We start from the raw sequence: 19860 nt of genomic DNA on the forward strand, positions 1-19860 counted from the left end.
AGCACTCCTACAAACATTCCCAACAATGTCCCAATCAGCACTCCTTGAAACATTCCCAACACTGTCCCAACTAGCACTCCTTCAAACAATCCCAACACTGTCCCAATCAGCACTCCTTCAAACAATCCGAACACTGCCCCAATCAGCACTCCTTCAGACAATCCCAACACTGTCCCAATCAGCACTCCTTCAAACATTCCCACCATTGCCCCAATCAGCACTCCTTCAAACATTCCCAACACTGTCCCAATCAGCAATCCATCAAACAATCCCAACACTGTCCCAATCAGCACTCCTTCAAACAATCCCAACACTGTCCCAATCAGCACTCCTTCAAACATTCCCAACACTGTCCCAATCAGCAATCCTTCAAACAATCCCAACACTGTCCCAATCAGCACTCCTTCAAACAATCCCAACACTGTCCCAATCAGCATTCCTTCAAACATTCCCTACAGTGTCCCAATCAGCACTCCTCCAAACATTCCCAACATTGTCCCAATCAGCAATCCTTCAAACAATCCCAACACTGTCCCAATCAGCACTCCTTCAAACATTCCCTACACTGTCCCAATCAGCGCTCCTTCAAACAATCCCAACACTGTCCCAATCAGCACTCCTTCAAACATTCCCTACAGTGTCCCAATCAGCACTCCTCCAAACATTCCCAACATTGTCCCAATCAGCAATCCTTCAAACAATTCCAACACTGTCCCAATCAGCACTCCTTCAAACAATCCCAACACTGTCCCAATCAGCACTCCTTCAAACATTCCCTACAGTGTCCCAATCAGCACTCCTCCAAACATTCCCAACATTGTCCCAATCAGCACTCCTTCAAACAATCCCAACACTGTCCCAATCAGCACTCCTTCAAACATTCCCTACACTGTCCCAATCAGCACTCCTTCAAACATTCCCAACACTGTCCCAATCAGCAATCCTTCAAACAATCCCAACACTGTCCCAATCAGCACTCCTTCAAACAATCCCAACACTGTCCCAGTCAGCACTCTTTCAAACAATCCCAACACTGCCCCAATCAGCACTCCTTCAAACATTCCCAACACTGTCCCAATCAGCACTCCTTCAAACATTCCCAACACTGTCCCAGTCAGCACTCCTTCAAACAATCCCAACACTGTCCCAATCAGCACTCCTTCAAACAATCCCAACACTGTCCCAATCAGCACTCCTTCAAACATTCCCAACACTGTCCCAATCAGCACTCCTTCAAACATTCCCAACACTGTCCCAATCATCACTCCTTCAAACATTCCCAACACTGTCCCAATCAGCACTCCTTCAAACAACCCTCAACACTGTCCCAATCAGCACTCCTTCAAACAATCCCAACACTGTCCCAATCAGCACTCCTACAAACATTCCCAACACTGTCCCAATCAGCACTCCTTCAAACATTCCCAACACTGTCCCAATCAGCACTCCTTCAAACAATCCCAACACTGTCCCAATCAGCACTCTTTCAAACAATCCCAACACTGTCCCAATCAGCACTCCTTCAAACATTCCCTACAGTGTCCCAATCAGCACTCCTCCAAACATTCCCAACATTGTCCCAATCAGCACTCCTTCAAACAATCCCAACACTGTCCCAATCAGCACTCCTTCAAACATTCCCTACACTGTCCCAATCAGCACTCCTTCAAACATTCCCAACACTGTCCCAATCAGCAATCCTTCAAACAATCCCAGCACTGTCCCAATCAGCACTCCTTCAAACAATCCCAACACTGTCCCAGTCAGCACTCTTTCAAACAATCCCAACACTGCCCCAATCAGCACTCCTTCAAACATTCCCAACACTGTCCCAATCAGCACTCCTTCAAACATTCCCAACACTGTCCCAGTCAGCACTCCTTCAAACAATCCCAACACTGTCCCAATCAGCACTCCTTCAAACAATCCCAACACTGTCCCAATCAGCACTCCTTCAAACATTCCCAACACTGTCCCAATCAGCACTCCTTCAAACATTCCCAACACTGTCCCAATCATCACTCCTTCAAACATTCCCAACACTGTCCCAATCAGCACTCCTTCAAACAACCCTCAACACTGTCCCAATCAGCACTCCTTCAAACAATCCCAACACTGTCCCAATCAGCACACCTACAAACATTCCCAACACTGTCCCAATCAGCACTCCTTCAAACATTCCCAACACTGTCCCAATCAGCACTCCTTCAAACAATCCCAACACTGTCCCAATCAGCACTCTTTCAAACATTCCCAACATTGTCCCAATCAGCACTCCTTCAAACAATCCCAACACTGTCCCAATCAGCACTCATTCAAACAACCCTCAACACTGTCCCATTCAGCACTCCTTCAAACAACCCTCAACACTGTCCCAATCAGCACTCCTTCAAACAATCCCAACACTGTCCCAATCAGCACTCCTTCAAACAATCCCAACACTGTCCCAATCAGCACTCCTTCAAACATTCCCAACACTGTCCCAATCAGCACTCCTTCAAACAATCCCAACACTGTCCCAATCAGCACTCCTTCAAACATTCCCAACACTGTCCCAATCAGCACTCCTCCAAACATTCCCAACACTGTCCCAATCAGCACTCCTTCAAACAATCCCAACACTGTCCCAATCAGCACTCCTTCAAACATTCCCAACACTGTCCCAATCAGCACTCCTTCAAACATTCCCAACACTGTCCCAATCAGCACTCCTTCAAACAATCCCAACACTGTCCCAATCAGCACTCCTTCAAACAATCCCAACACTGTCCCAATCAGCACTCCTTCAAACAACCCTCAACACTGTCCCAATCAGCACTCCTTCAAACAACCCTCAACACTGTCCCAATCAGGACTCCTTCAAACAACCCTCAACACTGTCCCAATCAGCACTCCTTCAAACAATCCCAACAATGTCCCAATCAGCACTCGTTCAAACAATCCTCAACACTGCCCCAATCAGCAATCCATCAAACAATCCCAACACTGTCCCAATCAGCACTCCTTCAAACAATCCTCAACACTGCCCCAATCAGCAATCCATCAAACAATCCCAACACTGCCCCAATCAGCACTCCTTCAAACAATCCTCAACACTGCCCCAATCAGCAATCCATCAAACAATCCTCAACACTGTCCCAATCAGCAATCCTTCAAACATTCCCAACACTGCCCCAATCAGCATTCCTTCAAACAATCCCAACACTGTCCCAATCAGCACTCCTTCAAACAATCCTCAACACTGCCCCAATCAGCAATCCATCAAACAATCCCAACACTGTCCCAATCAGCACTCCTTCAAACAACCCTCAACATTGTTCCAATCAGCACTCCATCAAACATTCCCAACACTGTCCCAATCAGCACTCCTTCAAACATTCGCAACACTGCCCCAATCAGCACTCCTTCAAACAATCCCAACACTGCCCCAATCAGCACTCATTCAAACAATCCCAACACTGCCCCAATCAGCACTCCTTCAAAGATTCCCAACACTGCCCCAATCAGCACTCCTTCAAACAACCCTCAACACTGTTCCAATCAGCACTCCTTCAAACATTCCCAACACTGTCCCAATCAGCACTCCTACAAACATTCACAACACTGTCCCAATCAGCACTCCTTCAAACAATCCCAACACTGTCCCAATCAGCACTCCTACAAACATTCACAACACTGTCCAAATCAGCACTCCTTGAAACATTCCCAACACTGTCCCAATCAGCACTCCTTCAAACAATCCCAACACTGTCCCAATCAGCACTCCTTCAAACAATCCCAACACTGTCCCAATCAGCACTACTTCAAACAATCCCAACACTGTCCCAATCAGCACTCCTTCAAACAACCCTCAACACTGTCCCAATCAGCACTCCTTCAAACAATCCCAACACTGTCCCAATCAGCACTCCTTCAAAGATTCCCAACACTGTCCCTATCAGCACTCCTTCAAACAATCCCAACACTGTCCCAATCAGCACTCCTTCAAACAATCCCAACACTGCCCCAATCAGCACTCCTTCAAACAATCCCAACACTGCCCCAATCAGCACTCCTTCAAACAATCCCAACACTGTCCCAATCAGCACTCCTTCAAACAATCCCAACACTGTCCCAATCAGCACTCCTTCAAACAATCCCAACACTGCCCCAATCAGCACTCCTTCAAACAATCCCAACACTGCCCCAATCAGCACTCCTTCAAACAATCCCAACACTGTCCCAATCAGCACTCCTTCAAACAATCCTCAACACTGCCCCAATCAGCACTCCTTGAAACAATCCTCAACACTGCCCCAATCAGCACTCCTTCAAACAATCCCAACACTGCCCCAATCAGCACTCCTTCAAACAATTCCAACACTGTCCCAATCAGCACTCCTTCAAACAACCCTCAACACTGTCCCAATCAGGACTCCTTCAAACAATCCCAACACTGCCCCAAACAGCACTCCTTCAAACAATCCCAACACTGTCCCAATCAGCACTCCTTCAAACAATCCCAACACTGTCCCAATCAGCACTCCTTCAAACATTCCCAACACTGTCCCAATCAGCACGCCTTCAAACATTCCCAACACTGTCCCAATCAGCATTCCTTCAAACAATTCCAACACTGTCCCAATCAACACTCCTTCAAACATTCCCAACACTGTCCCAATCAGCACTCCTACAAACATTCCCAACACTGTCCCAATCAGCACTCCTTGAAACATTCCCAACACTGTCCCAACTAGCACTCCTTCAAACAATCCCAACACTGTCCCAATCAGCACTCCTTCAAACAATCCCAACACTGCCCCAATCAGCACTCCTTCAGACAATCCCAACACTGTCCCAATCAGCACTCCTTCAAACATTCCCACCATTGCCCCAATCAGCACTCCTTCAAACATTCCCAACACTGTCCCAATCAGCAATCCATCAAACAATCCCAACACTGTCCCAATCAGCACTCCTTCAAACAATCCCAACACTGTCCCAATCAGCACTCCTTCAAACAATCCCAACACTCTCCCAATCAGCACTCCTTCAAACAATCCTCAACACTGCCCCAATCAGCACTCCTTGAAACAATCCTCAACACTGCCCCAATCAGCACTCCTTCAAACAATCCCAACACTGCCCCAATCAGCACTCCTTCAAACATTTCCAACACTGTCCCAATCAGCACTCCTTCAAACATTCCCAACACTGTCCCAATCAGCACTCCTTCAAACAACCCTCAACACTGTCCCAATCAGGACTCCTTCAAACAATCCCAACACTGTCCCAATCAGCAGTCCTTCAAACAATCCCAACACTGTCCCAATCAGCACTCCTTCAAACAATCCCAACACTGCCCCAAACAGCACTCCTTCAAACAATCCCAACACTGTCCCAATCAGCACTCCTTCAAACAATCCCAACACTGTCCCAATCAGCACTCCTTCAAACAATCCCAACACTGTCCCAATCAGCACTCCTTCAAACATTCCCAACACTGTCCCAATCAGCACGCCTTCAAACAACCCTCAACACTGTCCCAATCAGCACTCCTTCAAACAATTCCAACACTGTCCCAATCAACACTCCGTCAAACATTCCCAACACTGTCCCAATCAGCACTCCTACAAACATTCCCAACACTGTCCCAATCAGCACTCCTTGAAACATTCCCAACACTGTCCCAACTAGCACTCCTTCAAACAATCCCAACACTGTCCCAATCAGCACTCCTTCAAACAATCCCAACACTGCCCCAATCAGCACTCCTTCAGACAATCCCAACACTGTCCCAATCAGCACTCCTTCAAACAATCCCAACACTGCCCCAATCAGCACTCCTTCAGACAATCCCAACACTGTCCCAATCAACACTCCGTCAAACATTCCCAACACTGTCCCAATCAGCACTCCTACAAACATTCCCAACACTGTCCCAATCAGCACTCCTTGAAACATTCCCAACACTGTCCCAACTAGCACTCCTTCAAACAATCCCAACACTGTCCCAATCAGCACTCCTTCAAACATTCCCAACACTGTCCCAACTAGCACTCCTTCAAACAATCCCAACACTGTCCCAATCAGCACTCCTTCAGACAATCCCAACACTGTCCCAATCAGCACTCCTTCAAACAATCCCAACACTGCCCCAATCAGCACTCCTTCAGACAATCCCAACACTGTCCCAATCAGCACTCCTTCAAACATTCCCACCATTGCCCCAATCAGCACTCCTTCAAACATTCCCAACACTGTCCCAATCAGCAATCCATCAAACAATCCCAACACTGTCCCAATCAGCAATCCTTCAAACAATTCCAACACTGTCCCAATCAGCACTCCTTCAAACAATCCCAACACTGTCCCAATCAGCACTCCTTCAAACATTCCCGACAGTGTCCCAATCAGCACTCCTCCAAACATTCCCAACATTGTCCCAATCAGCACTCCTTCAAACAATCCCAACACTGTCCAAATCAGCACTCCTTCAAACATTCCCTACACTGTCCCAATCAGCACTCCTTCAAACATTCCCAACACTGTCCCAATCAGCAATCCTTCAAACAATCCCAACACTGTCCCAATCAGCACTCCTTCAAACAATCCCAACACTGTCCCAATCAGCACTCCTTCAAACATTCCCAACACTGTCCCAATCAGCACTCTTTCAAACAATCCCAACACTGCCCCAATCAGCACTCCTTCAAACATTCCCAACACTGTCCCAATCAGCATTCCTTCAAACATTCCCAACACTGTCCCAATCAGCACTCCTTCAAACATTCCCAACACTGTCCCAATCAGCACTCCTTCAAACAATCCCAACACTGTCCCAATCAGCACTCCTTCAAACAATCCCAACACTGCCCCAATCAGCACTCCGTCAAACAATCCTCAACACTGTCCCAATCAGCACTCCTTCAAACAATCCCAACACTGTCCCAATCAGCAATCCATCAAACAATCCCAACACTGTCCCAATCAGCACTCCTTCAAACAATCCCAACACTGTCCCAATCAGCACTCCTTGAAACAATCCTCAACACTGCCCCAATCAGCACTCCTTGAAACAATCCTCAACACTGTCCCAATCAGCACTCCTTCAAACAATCCTCAACACTGCCCCAATCAGCACTCCTTGAAACAATCCTCAACACTGTCCCAATCAGCACTCCTTCAAACAATCCCAACACTGCCCCAATCAGCACTCCTTCAACCAATCCCAACACTGTCCCAATCAGCACTCCTTCAAACATTCCCAACACTGTCCCAATCAGCACTCCTTCAAACAACCCTCAACACTGTCCCAATCAGCACTCCTTCAAACAATCCCAACACTGTCCCAATCAGCACTCCTTCAAACAATCCCAACACTGTCCCAATCAGCACTCCTTCAAACATTCCCAACACTGTCCCAATCAGCACGCCTTCAAACAACCCTCAACACTGTCCCAATCAGCACTCCTTCAAACAATTCCAACACTGTCCCAATCAACACTCCTTCAAACATTCCCAACACTGTCCCAATCAGCACTCCTACAAACATTCCCAACACTGTTCCAATCAGCACTCCTTGAAACATTCCCAACACTGTCCCAACCAGCACTCCTTCAAACAATCCCAACACTGTCCCAATCAGCTCTCCTTCAAACAATCCCAACACTGCCCCAATCAGCACTCCTTCAAACATTCCCAACACTGCCCCAATCAGCACTCCTTCAAACATTCCCAACACTGTCCCAATCAGCAATCCATCAAACAAACCCAACACTGTCCCAATCAGCACTCCTTCAAACATTCCCAACACTGTCCCAATCAGCACTCCTTCAAACAACCCTCAACACTGTCCCAATCAGCACTCCTTCAAACATTCCCAACACTGTCCCAATCAGCACTCCTTCAAACAACCCTCAACACTGTCCCAATCAGGACTCCTTCAAACAATCCCAACACTGCCCCAAACAGCACTCCTTCAAACAATCCCAACACTGTCCCAATCAGCACTCCTTCAAACAATCCCAACACTGTCCCAATCAGCACTCCTTCAAACATTCCCAACACTGTCCCAATCAGCACGCCTTCAAACAACCCTCAACACTGTCCCAATCAGCATTCCTTCAAACAATTCCAACACTGTCCCAATCAACACTCCTTCAAACATTCCCAACACTGTCCCAATCAGCACTCCTACAAACATTCCCAACACTGTCCCAATCAGCACTCCTTGAAACATTCCCAACACTGTCCCAACTAGCACTCCTTCAAACAATCCCAACACTGTCCCAATCAGCACTCCTTCAAACAATCCCAACACTGCCCCAATCAGCACTCCTTCAGACAATCCCAACACTGTCCCAATCAGCACTCCTTCAAACATTCCCACCATTGCCCCAATCAGCACTCCTTCAAACATTCCCAACACTGTCCCAATCAGCAATCCATCAAACAATCCCAACACTGTCCCAATCAGCACTCCTTCAAACATTCCCACCATTGCCCCAATCAGCACTCCTTCAAACATTCCCAACACTGTCCCAATCAGCACTCCTTCAAACAATCCCAACACTGTCCCAATCAGCACTCCTTCAAACAATCCCAACACTCTCCCAATCAGCACTCCTTCAAACAATCCTCAACACTGCCCCAATCAGCACTCCTTGAAACAATCCTCAACACTGCCCCAATCAGCTCTCCTTCAAACAATCCCAACACTGCCCCAATCAGCACTCCTTCAAACAATTCCAACACTGTCCCAATCAGCACTCCTTCAAACAATCCCAACACTGTCCCAATCAGCACTCCTTCAAACATTCCCAACACTGTCCCAATCAGCACTCCTTCAAACAACCCTCAACACTGTCCCAATCAGGACTCCTTCAAACAATCCCAACACTGCCCCAAACAGCACTCCTTCAAACAATCCCAACACTGTCCCAATCAGCACTCCTTCAAACAATCCCAACACTGTCCCAATCAGCACTCCTTCAAACATTCCCAACACTGTCCCAATCAGCACGCCTTCAAACAACCCTCAACACTGTCCCAATCAGCACTCCTTCAAACAATCCCAACACTGCCCCAAACAGCACTCCTTCAAACAATCCCAACACTGTCCCTATCAGCACTCCTTCAAACAATCCCAACACTGTCCCAATCAGCACTCCTTCAAACATTCCCAACACTGTCCCAATCAGCACGCCTTCAAACAACCCTCAACACTGTCCCAATCAGCACTCCTTCAAACAATTCCAACACTGTCCCAATCAACACTCCGTCAAACATTCCCAACACTGTCCCAATCAGCACTCCTACAAACATTCCCAACACTGTCCCAATCAGCACTCCTTGAAACATTCCCAACACTGTCCCAACTAGCACTCCTTCAAACAATCCCAACACTGTCCCAATCAGCACTCCTTCAAACAATCCCAACACTGCCCCAATCAGCACTCCTTCAGACAATCCCAACACTGTCCCAATCAGCACTCCTTCAAACATTCCCACCATTGCCCCAATCAGCACTCCTTCAAACATTCCCAACACTGTCCCAATCAGCAATCCATCAAACAATCCCAACACATTCCCAATCAGCAATCCTTCAAACAATCCCAACACTCTCCCAATCAGCACTCCTTCAAACAATCCTCAACACTGCCCCAATCAGCACTCCTTGAAACAATCCTCAACACTGCCCCAATCAGCACTCCTTCAAACATTTCCAACACTGTCCCAATCAGCACTCCTTCAAACATTCCCAACACTGTCCCAATCAGCACTCCTTCAAACAACCCTCAACACTGTCCCAATCAGGACTCCTTCAAACAATCCCAACACTGCCCCAAACAGCACTCCTTCAAACAATCCCAACACTGTCCCAATCAGCACTCCTTCAAACAATCCCAACACTGTCCCAATCAGCACTCCTTCAAACATTCCCAACACTGTCCCAATCAGCACGCCTTCAAACAACCCTCAACACTGTCCCAATCAGCACTCCTTCAAACAATTCCAACACTGTCCCAATCAACACTCCGTCAAACATTCCCAACACTGTCCCAATCAGCACTCCTACAAAAATTCCCAACACTGTCCCAATCAGCACTCCTTGAAACATTCCCAACACTGTCCCAACTAGCACTCCTTCAAACAATCCCAACACTGTCCCAATCAGCACTCCTTCAAACAATCCCAACACTGCCCCAATCAGCACTCCTTCAGACAATCCCAACACTGTCCCAATCAGCACTCCTTCAAACATTCCCACCATTGCCCCAATCAGCACTCCTTCAAACATTCCCAACACTGTCCCAATCAGCAATCCATCAAACAATCCCAACACTGTCCCAATCAGCAATCCTTCAAACAATTCCAACACTGTCCCAATCAGCACTCCTTCAAACAATCCCAACACTGTCCCAATCAGCACTCCTTCAAACATTCCCGACAGTGTCCCAATCAGCACTCCTCCAAACATTCCCAACATTGTCCCAATCAGCACTCCTTCAAACAATCCCAACACTGTCCAAATCAGCACTCCTTCAAACATTCCCTACACTGTCCCAATCAGCACTCCTTCAAACATTCCCAACACTGTCCCAATCAGCACTCCTTCAAACATTCCCAACACTGTCCCAATCAGCACTCCTTCAAACAATCCCAACACTGTCCCAGTCAGCACTCCTTCAAACATTCCCAACACTGTCCCAATCAGCACTCTTTCAAACAATCCCAACACTGCCCCAATCAGCACTCCTTCAAACATTCCCAACACTGTCCCAATCAGCACTCCTTCAAACATTCCCAACACTGTCCCAATCAGCACTCCTTCAAACATTCCCAACACTGTCCCAATCAGCACTCCTTCAAACAATCCCAACACTGTCCCAATCAGCACTCCTTCAAACAATCCCAACACTGCCCCAATCAGCACTCCGTCAAACAATCCTCAACACTGTCCCAATCAGCACTCCTTCAAACAATCCCAACACTGTCCCAATCAGCAATCCATCAAACAATCCCAACACTGTCCCAATCAGCACTCCTTCAAACAATCCCAACACTGTCCCAATCAGCACTCCTTGAAACAATCCTCAACACTGCCCCAATCAGCACTCCTTGAAACAATCCTCAACACTGTCCCAATCAGCACTCCTTCAAACAATCCTCAACACTGCCCCAATCAGCACTCCTTGAAACAATCCTCAACACTGTCCCAATCAGCACTCCTTCAAACAATCCCAACACTGCCCCAATCAGCACTCCTTCAACCAATGCCAACACTGTCCCAATCAGCACTCCTTCAACCAATCCCAACACTGTCCCAATCAGCACTCCTTCAAACATTCCCAACACTGTCCCAATCAGCACTCCTTCAAACAACCCTCAACACTGTCCCAATCAGCACTCCTTCAAACAATCCCAACACTGTCCCAATCAGCACTCCTTCAAACAATCCCAACACTGTCCCAATCAGCACTCCTTCAAACATTCCCAACACTGTCCCAATCAGCACGCCTTCAAACAACCCTCAACACTGTCCCAATCAGCACTCCTTCAAACAATTCCAACACTGTCCCAATCAACACTCCTTCAAACATTCCCAACACTGTCCCAATCAGCACTCCTACAAACATTCCCAACACTGTTCCAATCAGCACTCCTTGAAACATTCCCAACACTGTCCCAACCAGCACTCCTTCAAACAATCCCAACACTGTCCCAATCAGCTCTCCTTCAAACAATCCCAACACTGCCCCAATCAGCACTCCTTCAAACATTCCCAACACTGCCCCAATCAGCACTCCTTCAAACATTCCCAACACTGTCCCAATCAGCAATCCATCAAACAAACCCAACACTGTCCCAATCAGCACTCCTTCAAACATTCCCAACACTGTCCCAATCAGCACTCCTTCAAACAACCCTCAACACTGTCCCAATCAGCACTCCTTCAAACATTCCCAACACTGTCCCAATCAGCACTCCTTCAAACAACCCTCAACACTGTCCCAATCAGGACTCCTTCAAACAATCCCAACACTGCCCCAATCAGCACTCCTTCAAACAATCCCAACACTGTCCCAATCAGCACTCCTTCAAACAATCCCAACACTGTCCCAATCAGCACTCCTTCAAACATTCCCAACACTGTCCCAATCAGCACGCCTTCAAACAACCCTCAACACTGTCCCAATCAGCATTCCTTCAAACAATTCCAACACTGTCCCAATCAACACTCCTTCAAACATTCCCAACACTGTCCCAATCAGCACTCCTACAAACATTCCCAACACTGTCCCAATCAGCACTCCTTGAAACATTCCCAACACTGTCCCAACTAGCACTCCTTCAAACAATCCCAACACTGTCCCAATCAGCACTCCTTCAAACAATCCCAACACTGCCCCAATCAGCACTCCTTCAGACAATCCCAACACTGTCCCAATCAGCACTCCTTCAAACATTCCCACCATTGCCCCAATCAGCACTCCTTCAAACATTCCCAACACTGTCCCAATCAGCAATCCATCAAACAATCCCAACACTGTCCCAATCAGCACTCCTTCAAACAATCCCAACACTGTCCCAATCAGCACTCCTTCAAACAATCCCAACACTCTCCCAATCAGCACTCCTTCAAACAATCCTCAACACTGCCCCAATCAGCACTCCTTGAAACAATCCTCAACACTGCCCCAATCAGCTCTCCTTCAAACAATCCCAACACTGCCCCAATCAGCACTCCTTCAAACAATTCCAACACTGTCCCAATCAGCACTCCTTCAAACAATCCCAACACTGTCCCAATCAGCACTCCTTCAAACATTCCCAACACTGTCCCAATCAGCACTCCTTCAAACAACCCTCAACACTGTCCCAATCAGGACTCCTTCAAACAATCCCAACACTGCCCCAAACAGCACTCCTTCAAACAATCCCAACACTGTCCCAATCAGCACTCCTTCAAACAATCCCAACACTGTCCCAATCAGCACTCCTTCAAACATTCCCAACACTGTCCCAATCAGCACTCCTTCAAACAATTCCAACACTGTCCCAATCAACACTCCGTCAAACATTCCCAACACTGTCCCAATCAGCACTCCTACAAACATTCCCAACACTGTCCCAATCAGCACTCCTTGAAACATTCCCAACACTGTCCCAACTAGCACTCCTTCAAACAATCCGAACACTGTCCCAATCAGCACTCCTTCAAACAATCCCAACACTGCCCCAATCAGCACTCCTTCAGACAATCCCAACACTGTCCCAATCAGCACTCCTTCAAACATTCCCACCATTGCCCCAATCAGCACTCCTTCAAACATTCCCAACACTGTCCCAATCAGCAATCCATCAAACAATCCCAACACTGTCCCAATCAGCAATCCTTCAAACAATTCCAACACTGTCCCAATCAGCACTCCTTCAAACAATCCCAACACTGTCCCAATCAGCACTCCTTCAAACATTCCCGACAGTGTCCCAATCAGCACTCCTCCAAACATTCCCAACATTGTCCCAATCAGCACTCCTTCAAACAATCCCAACACTGTCCCAATCAGCACTCCTTCAAACATTCCCTACACTGTCCCAATCAGCACTCCTTCAAACATTCCCAACACTGTCCCAATCAGCAATCCTTCAAACAATCCCAACACTGTCCCAATCAGCACTCCTTCAAACAATCCCAACACTGTCCCAGTCAGCACTCCTTCAAACATTCCCAACACTGTCCCAATCAGCACTCTTTCAAACAATCCCAACACTGCCCCAATCAGCACTCCTTCAAACATTCCCAACACTGTCCCAATCAGCACTCCTTCAAACATTCCCAACACTGTCCCAATCAGCACTCCTTCAAACATTCCCAACACTGTCCCAATCAGCACTCCTTCAAACAATCCCAACACTGTCCCAATCAGCACTCCTTCAAACAATCCCAACACTGCCCCAATCAGCACTCCGTCAAACAATCCTCAACACTGTCCCAATCAGCACTCCTTCAAACAATCCCAACACTGTCCCAATCAGCAATCCATCAAACAATCCCAACACTGTCCCAATCAGCACTCCTTCAAACAATCCCAACACTGTCCCAATCAGCACTCCTTCAAACATTCCCAACACTGTCCCAATCAGCACTCCTTCAAACAATCCTCAACACTGCCCCAATCAGCACTCCTTGAAACAATCCTCAACACTGTCCCAATCAGCACTCCTTCAAACAATCCCAACACTGCCCCAATCAGCACTCCTTCAACCAATGCCAACACTGTCCCAATCAGCACTCCTTCAACCAATCCCAACACTGTCCCAATCAGCACTCCTTCAAACATTCCCAACACTGTCCCAATCAGCACTCCTTCAAACAATCCTCAACACTGCCCCAATCAGCACTCCTTGAAACAATCCTCAACACTGTCCCAATCAGCACTCCTACTAACAATCCCAACACTGCCCCAATCAGCACTCCTTCAACCAATGCCAACACTGTCCCAATCAGCACTCCTTCAACCAATCCCAACACTGTCCCAATCAGCACTCCTTCAAACATTCCCAACACTGTCCCAATCAGCACTCCTTCAAACAACCCTCAACACTGTCCCAATCAGCACTCCTTCAAACAATCCCAACACTGCCCCAATCAGCACTCCTTCAAACAATCCCAACACTGTCCCAATCAGCACTCCTTCAAACAATCCCAACACTGTCCCAATCAGCACTCCTTCAAACATTCCCAACACTGTCCCAATCAGCACGCCTTCAAACAACCCTCAACACTGTCCCAATCAGCACTCCTTCAAACAATTCCAACACTGTCCCAATCAACACTCCTTCAAACATTCCCAACACTGTCCCAATCAGCACTCCTACAAACATTCCCAACACTGTTCCAATCAGCACTCCTTGAAACATTCCCAACACTGTCCCAACCAGCACTCCTTCAAACAATCCCAACACTGTCCCAATCAGCTCTCCTTCAAACAATCCCAACACTGCCCCAATCAGCACTCCTTCAAACATTCCCAACACTGCCCCAATCAGCACTCCTTCAAACATTCCCAACACTGTCCCAATCAGCAATCCATCAAACAATCCCAACACTGTCCCAATCAGCACTCCTTCAAACAATCCCAACACTGTCCCAATTAGCACTCCTTCAAACATTCCCAACACTGTCCCAATCAGCACTCCTACAAACATTCCCAACACTGTCCCAATCAGCACTCCTTCAAACAATCCCAACACTGTCCCAATCAGCACTCCTTCAAACATTCCCTACAGTGTCCCAATCAGCATTCCTTCAAACAATCCCAACACTGTCCCAGTCAGCACTCCTTCAAACATTCCCAACACTGTCCCAATCAGCACTCCTTCAAACAATCCCAACACTGCCCCAATCAGCACTCCTTCAAACATTCCCAACACTGTCCCAATCAGCACTCCTTCAAACATTCCCAACACTGTCCCAATCAGCACTCCTTCAAACAATCCCAACACTGCCCCAATCAGCACGCCGTCAAACAATCCTCAACACTGTCCCAATCAGCACTCCTTCAAACAATCCCAACACTGTCCCAATCAGCACTCCTTCAAACAATCCTCAACACTGTCCCAATCAGCACTCCTTCAAACAATCCCAAAACTGCCCCAATCAGCACTCCTTCAAACAATCCCAACACTGCCCCAATCAGCACTCCTTCAAACATTCCCAACACTGTCCCAATCAGCACTCCTTCAAACATTCCCAACACTGTCCCAATCAGCACTCCTTCAAACAATCCCAACACTGCCCCAATCAGCACTCCGTCAAACAATCCTCAACACTGTCCCAATCAGCACTCCTTCAAACAATCCCAACACTGTCCCAATCAGCACTCCGTCAAACAATCCTCAACACTGTCCCAATCAGCACTCCTTCAAACAATCCCAAAACTGCCCCAATCAGCACTCCTTCAAACAATCCCAAAACTGCCCCAATCAGCACTCCTTCAAACAATCCTCAACACTGTCCCAATCAGCACTCCTTCAAACAATCCTCAACACTGTCCCAATCAACACTCCTTGAAACAAACCCAACACTGTCCCAATCAGCACTCCTCCAAACATTCCCAACATTGTCCCAATCAGCACTCCTCCAAACATTCCCAACACTGTCCCAATCAGCACTCCTTCAAACATTCCCAACACTGTCCCAATCAGCACTCCTTCAAACAATCCCAACACTGTCCCAATCAGCACTCCTCCAAACATTCCCAACATTGTCCCAATCAGCACTCCTCCAAACATTCCCAACACTGTCCCAATCAGCACTTCTTCAAACATTCCCAACACTGTCCCAATCAGCACTCCTTCAAACATCCTGAACATTGTCCCAATCAGCACTCCTTCAAACAATCCTCAACACTGCCCCAATCAGCAATCCATCAAACAATCGCAACACTGTCCCAATCAGCACTCCTTCAAACAATCCCAACACTGTCCCAATCAGCACTCCTTCAAACAATCCCAACACTGCCCCAATCAGCACTCCGTCAAACAATCCTCAACACTGTCCCAATCAGCACTCCTTCAAACAATCCCAACACTGTCCCAATCAGCAATCCATCAAACAATCCCAACACTGTCCCAATCAGCACTCCTTCAAACAATCCCAACATTGTCCCAATCAGCACTCCTTCAAACATTCCCAACACTGTCCCAATCAGCACTCCTTCAAAGAACCCTCAACACTGTCCCAATCAGCACTCCTTCAAACAATCCCAACACTGCCCCAATCAGCACTCCTTCAAACAATCCCAACACTGTCCCAATCAGCACTCCTTCAAACAATCCCAACACTGTCCCAATCAGCACTCCTTCAAACAATCCCAACACTGTCCCAATCAGCACGCCTTCAAACAACCCTCAACACTGTCCCAATCAGCACTCCTTCAAACAATTCCAACACTGTCCCAATCAACACTCCTTCAAACATTCGAAACACTGTCCCAATCAGCACTCCTACAAACATTCCCAACACTGTTCCAATCAGCACTCCTTGAAACATTCCCAACACTGTCCCAACCAGCACTCCTTCAAACAATCCCAACACTGTCCCAATCAGCACTCCTTCAAACAATCCCAACACTGCCCCAATCAGCACTCCTTCAAACATTCCCAACACTGCCCCAATCAGCACTCCTTCAAACATTCCCAACACTGCCCAATCAGCAATCCATCAAACAATCCCAACACTGTCCCAATCAGCACTCCTTCAAACAATCCCAACACTGTCCCAATTAGCACTCCTTCAAACATTCCCAACACTGTCCCAATCAGCACTCCTACAAACATTCCCAACACTGTCCCAATCAGCACTCCTTCAAACAATCCCAACACTGTCCCAATCAGCACTCCTTCAAACATTCCCTACAGTGTCCCAATCAGCATTCCTTCAAACAATCCCAACACTGTCCCAGTCAGCACTCCTTCAAACATTCCCAACACTGTCCCAATCAGCACTCCTTCAAACAATCCCAACACTGCCCCAATCAGCACTCCTTCAAACATTCCCAACACTGTCCCAATCAGCACTCCTTCAAACATTCCCAACACTGTTGCAATCAGCACTCCTTCAAACAATCCCAACACTGTCCCAATCAGCACTCCTTCAAACAATCCTCAACACTGTCCCAATCAGCACTCCTTCAAACAATCCTCAACACTGTCCCAATCAGCACTCCTTGAAACAAACCCAACACTGTCCCAATTAGTACCTACTTCAAACCATCCTCAACACTGTCCCAATCAGCACTCCTTCAAACAATCCCAACACTGTCCCAATCAGCACTCCTTTAAACAATCCCAACACTTTCCCAATCAGCACTCCTTCAAACAATCCCAACACTGTCCCAATCAGCACTCCTCCAAACATTCCCAACATTGTCCCAATCAGCACTCCTTCAAACAATCCCAACACTGTCCCAATCAGCACTCCTTCAAACAATCCCAACACTGTCCCAATCAGCACTCCTCCAAACATTCCCAACACTGTCCCAATCAGCACTTCTTCAAACATTCCCAACACTGTCCCAATCAGCACTCCTTCAAACATCCTGAACATTGTCCCAATCAGCACTCCTTCAAACAATCCTCAACACTGCCCCAATCAGCAATCCATCAAACAATCGCAACACTGTCCCAATCAGCACTCCTTCAAACATTCCCAACACTGTCCCAATCAGCACTCCTCCAAACATTCCCAACACTGTCCCAATCAGCACTCCTTCAAACAATCCCAACACTGTCCCAATCAGCACTCCTCCAAACATTCCCAACACTGTCCCAATCAGCACTTCTTCAAACATTCCCAACACTGTCCCAATCAGCACTCCTTCAAACATCCTGAACATTGTCCCAATCAGCACTCCTTCAAACAATCCTCAACACTGCCCCAATCAGCAATCCATCAAACAATCCTCAACACTGTCCCAATCAGCACTCCTTCAAACAACCCTCAACATTGTCCCAATCAGCACTCCTTCAAACATTCCCAACATTGTCCCAATCAGCACTCCTTCAAACAATCCCAACACTGTCCCAATCAGCACTACTTCAAACAATCCCAACACTGCCCCAATCAGCACTCGTTCAAACATCCTGAACATTGTCCCAATCAGCACTCCTTCAAACAATCCTCAACACGGCCCCAATCAGCAATCCATCAAACAATCCTCAACACTGTCCCAATCAGCACTCCTTCAAACATCCTGAACATTGTCCCAATCAGCACTCCTTCAAACAATCCCAACACTGCCCCAATCAGCACTCCTTCAAACAATCCCAACACTGTCCCAATCAGCACTCCTACAAACATTCACAACACTGTCCCAATCAGCACTCCTTCAAACAATCCCAACACTGTCCCAATCAGCACTCCTTCAAACAATCCCAAAACTGCCCCAATCAGCACTCCTTCAAACAATCCCAAAACTGCCCCAATCAGCACTCCTTCAAACAATCCTCAACACTGTCCCAATCAGCACTCCTTCAAACAATCCTCAACACTGTCCCAATCAGCACTCCTTGAAACAAACCCAACACTGTCCCAATCAGCACTCCTCCAAACATTCCCAACATTGTCCCAATCAGCACTCCTCCAAACATTCCCAACACTGTCCCAATCAGCACTCCTTCAAACATTCCCAACACTGTCCCAATCAGCACTCCTTCAAACAATCCCAACACTGTCCCAATCAGCACTCCTCCAAACATTCCCAACATTGTCCCAATCAGCACTCCTCCAAACATTCCCAACACTGTCCCAATCAGCACTTCTTCAAACATTGCCAACACTGTCCCAATCAGCACTCCTTCAAACATCCTGAACATTGTCCCAATCAGCACTCCTTCAAACAATCCTCAACACTGCCCCAATCAGCAATCCATCAAACAATCGCAACACTGTCCCAATCAGCACTCCTTCAAACAATCCCAACACTGTCCCAATCAGCACTCCTTCAAACAATCCCAACACTGCCCCAATCAGCACTCCGTCAAACAATCCTCAACACTGTCCCATTCAGCACTCCTTCAAACAATCCCAACACTGTCCCAATCAGCAATCCATCAAACAATCCCAACACTGTCCCAATCAGCACTCCTTCAAACAATCCCAACACTGTCCCAATCAGCACTCCTTCAAACATTCCCAACACTGTCCCAATCAGCACTCCTTCAAACAATCCTCAACACTGCCCCAATCAGCACTCCTTGAAACAATCCTCAACACTGCCCCAATCAGCACTCCTTCAAACAATCCCAACACTGTCCCAATCAGCACTCCTTCAAACAATCCCAACACTGCCCCAATCAGCACTCCTT

The 19860-nt window shown here is 47.4% G+C and overlaps 1 protein-coding gene across 1 annotated transcript in view; it reads right to left on the reverse strand.

Moving 5' to 3' along the window:
• The window catches only part of LOC137341338 (glutamate receptor ionotropic, NMDA 2C-like), a 707538-nt gene that overhangs the window by 58697 nt on the left and 628981 nt on the right, over positions 1 to 19860 (reverse strand). The window lies entirely within an intron of this gene.

The sequence above is a fragment of the Heptranchias perlo genome, chromosome 23, assembly GCF_035084215.1.
Source record: "Heptranchias perlo isolate sHepPer1 chromosome 23, sHepPer1.hap1, whole genome shotgun sequence".
NCBI lineage: Eukaryota > Metazoa > Chordata > Chondrichthyes > Hexanchiformes > Hexanchidae > Heptranchias > Heptranchias perlo.